The sequence below is a fragment of the Nansenia antarctica genome, assembly GCF_963989245.1.
Source record: "Nansenia antarctica genome assembly, chromosome: 2".
Classification (NCBI taxonomy): Eukaryota; Metazoa; Chordata; class Actinopteri; order Argentiniformes; family Microstomatidae; genus Nansenia; species Nansenia antarctica.
Window position 1 is genome coordinate 27204984 of NC_137675.1, and position 3558 is coordinate 27208541.

Genomic DNA, 3558 nt, shown 5'->3' on the forward strand with positions numbered 1-3558 from the left:
GTTTCCCTTCGCTGCCGTCACAACAGGCACATAAAACCACAACTGTGTATGAGGCGTGTACGGCCTAGGAGGGTGCTTTCATTTCCACAGTCTTTCTTCCTGATAAGCTTGAGTCTCCCCAGTCTGAGACAACAGTAACATACTGTACAGTATGTTAGGTCTATATAGCAAACTACAGGACTGAATGGAAGCCTATGGCATGGGTCTCACTCTCTCCCTCTCTCTCTCTCTCTCCCTCTCTCTCTCTACCTCTCTCTCTACCTCTCCCTCTCTCTCTCTCTCCCTCTCTCTCCCTCTCACACTCTCTCACTCCCTCACACACTCACACACTCACACACTCACACACTCACACAATCACACAATCACACACTCACACACTCACACACTCACACACTCACACACTCACACACTCACACAATTCCCCTATTCTAACTATTCCCCCATTCATGTTCAACCTACTCTAAACATGAACATAGAGGTCATTGAGGTGGTCTCAAGCCTTATGGTGACTGACCCAACCACGTGACCACCAGACCACTGGCGGTGTCTGTAACAGAAGAGTCTAGAAGAGGGGGGGGGGGGGTGAGTGAGGCTATTACCCTGCACAGGATTAGTGTACAAGCATAGGCTGTTACTACAACAATCACAGCTTTTATGTCTGTGTGGTGGAGTGGACACAAGGGTACACTTCAGGGAAAACTAGGTTGGGTCTTGTCTTATCTGTCACTTATGTGCTGTACTATTGTCACTTTTTAAAATTATTATTATCTTGAATTATGCCTATTGCCTTATTGTCTTGTGCTGCAATGTCAGGAACCCTAGGAAGCTTAAGGATTTTACTCTCGTACACTTGTGTAATGTGACGTCACGTAACAATAAAACTTGAAACTTGATATGAAACTGTGTTCAAAGTAACTTCTGACTGTATGTGAGCAGCACTGGTCGTTCAGGGGCACGCTGTGTCCCAGCATTGAAATGCAGAACCTGCTAAATGGCCAATGGAATTGTTGATCATGTGGTTGTGGGGTCCACAAGGAAGTAGGCCTAAGATGTGCCTGAATCCACCACAACCGCCAAGTCCAGAGTTATGGTTCCTTATTTATCTGAACTTCAAAGTGTGGCTGTTGTCTGTGGAGTTGAGTGATCTTTTTAATTTAACTAACTTTAAGTTTTTTTTTTTCCATTTTAACCATTTTAGCAGACTTTTTTTTATTATTATCCAAAGCGATTTACAATTAGAGATTACAGGGATACCTTACTTACTTACAAGGGCACACTAATGGTGGTGTTCCCAGGTGGGATTTGAACTCATGACCTTCTGATCACCAGTCCAACTCACTATCCACTTGGCCAGGCGACCACAACCCCATTGTTTACATCAGATAGGCTATTGATGGGTAACTTGCAACATAGGTGGAGATTGCACTCAGACCTCCTCCACAGAGAAGCTTTGTCATCACGCTTTGTCACTCTAATCAAGGGAAATGTTGCGTCTGATCAAAAGCTTGTGACTGACTATTCATCTTTGTGACTTGTTGGTTAAAGACAGATTATACTGTTGTTGGTTAAAGACGGGGGCGGCTGTGGCGCAGGAAGTAGAGTCGCCGCCTAATGATCACAAGGTTGGCAGATCGGCGGTTCAAGCCCCGGCTGGCCACATGTAGAAGTGTTCTTGGGCAAGACACTGAACCCCAAAATTGCTCCCAGTGAGCGGGCCGGCGCCTTGCATGGCAGCTTGCCGCTATTGGTATGCGAGTGTGAATGGGTGAATGAGAGGCCGTTGTAAGGCGCTTTGTAGCAGCAAAAAAGGCGCTATATAGCCTAAGTGCAGTCCATTTACCATTTATACCGGCTGATTTGTCTTTGATCTTCCTCATGCCTACTTTTAAAAAAATGATGCAACTGAGAAAAAGTTTATTTCTTGGAGGTGTTGTTTGACCTTCGACCTTCAACTATTTCTCAAGGTGAATAGGATGAATTCACCTCCAATCACGCTCTGGTCTCCAAAAAAAACACAAAAAACAACCCTGAATCATATAAATACTGGGTTTATATTCTTACGTAATTGTTTTTTTCAACACTTGTTTTAGTCAATAGCCACATAGCCACCGTTATGAACAGAAAAAGTCATTTTCCCCCATTAGTAACCCTAACCCACTTTAAAATCACACGATTATTGTTTTTGTCGTTGGCACCAATTCGCTGATGAATAACACATATGGATAAGCTGCTTATGTAGAAGTGTAATGCCAGTCGAAACTATTATATAGGCCTAGATCTGACAGTGTGGTGGCCCATATTGTGCAAGGCTGACAGATGAGTATGAGTGAGCAGTCAGCTGCTAGGACATCAGTGGGTGTGTATTAAGCAACAACACCGAGCAACTAATGACTGCATGATGGCCACTGCATCAACTGTACAAAACGTGTTCTTGAAAAGACAACCAAAAGTAGGCAATATGTTAGTGCCTACACTACTACAAGGGAAGCTTTAATTCAGCAATCTGATTATCTCACTGTCTCACTGGGTATTTGCAAGTCATAGTGAGGTAGATGTAGAGGCCTACATGTTGGCTTTACTACTAAACATACTAAGCTTTTAGCCGCAGAAGTCTATGGGAATAATAAGTATATGTGTTAGAACAGATACATAACATTTGATCGTTAAGAGGGGTACTCGACATGTCAATAATTGTTGTCAGACAGGCCTATGGTCAACAATAGAACAATGGCTTGACTTGATCAACATAATAAAAGCATGGACATGTATTGTTGCTCAAAGTGAATAAATAAAAACAATGTTCGGGACTTTGTTGTAATGCTTTTCTCTCTTACCCCCTGGGAGTCTTTGACGAAATAGCTCCCACTGGACCCTTGGTAGATCCTCTCGGGGTATATGCCCTCCTCTATGGCGTGCTCGGCCTTTCGGATGATTTCCCTGAACTCTGGGTCCTCGGGGAACTCGTTCTTGTGGGGCTCCCGCGGCGAGCCTCCCCGGTCCCGGTCCAAGAGTGGCTGTCTCTCCCGGTTGCGTCCCGGACTCCCGCCCGCGATGCGCACCACCGATCCCGGCGTGCCACCAAATCCGCCGCGGGGGCTGGTGGGCTCCGTGGGACAGTAGCTGAAATCGTTGGAGTCCCGGAGTGGGGACACCAGTGGGCTTGTCTCGTCCATGCCGAGGGGGTACGGGAAGGAAAGGAGGAGAGAAAGGAGGAAAAAAAATGGATGAGGGGAAAGACGACGGGACGGGATTTGTTTGTCTATTTGCCGATGTCAACTAATGTGTGACGTCGCCCCAAACACACATCAGCTGACAGTCATCTTCCGGGAGGAGGCGGAACCACGTGGTGAACGTTGGATTCTTTGACCAATCAGTGTTTAGTTTTGACTGTCAAAAATGCCATTGGCCGAATTCATCCATCTCCGTGGAGCATGTGAGAAATTGACACACAATTTAAATACAGTGCAAAGTTACATTATTGACATTATCATGCTTTCAATACGTATTGCTAGTCGATTCAGGTGATGTACGTTTTTACCATACCCACTGCATTGGTAA

General features: G+C 45.3%; 1 pseudogene across 1 annotated transcript in view; it reads right to left on the reverse strand.

Annotated features, from left to right (window-relative positions):
* The window catches only part of LOC308150032 (phosphatidylinositol 4-kinase type 2-alpha-like), a 9864-nt pseudogene extending 6639 nt beyond the window's left edge, over positions 1-3225 (reverse strand). Inside the window, exon 1 of the transcript XR_013938010.1 lies at positions 2835-3225. The product of XR_013938010.1 is annotated as a phosphatidylinositol 4-kinase type 2-alpha-like (transcript). The remainder of the gene's footprint in view (positions 1-2834) is intronic.
* Positions 3226-3558: the final 333 nt, after the last annotated feature.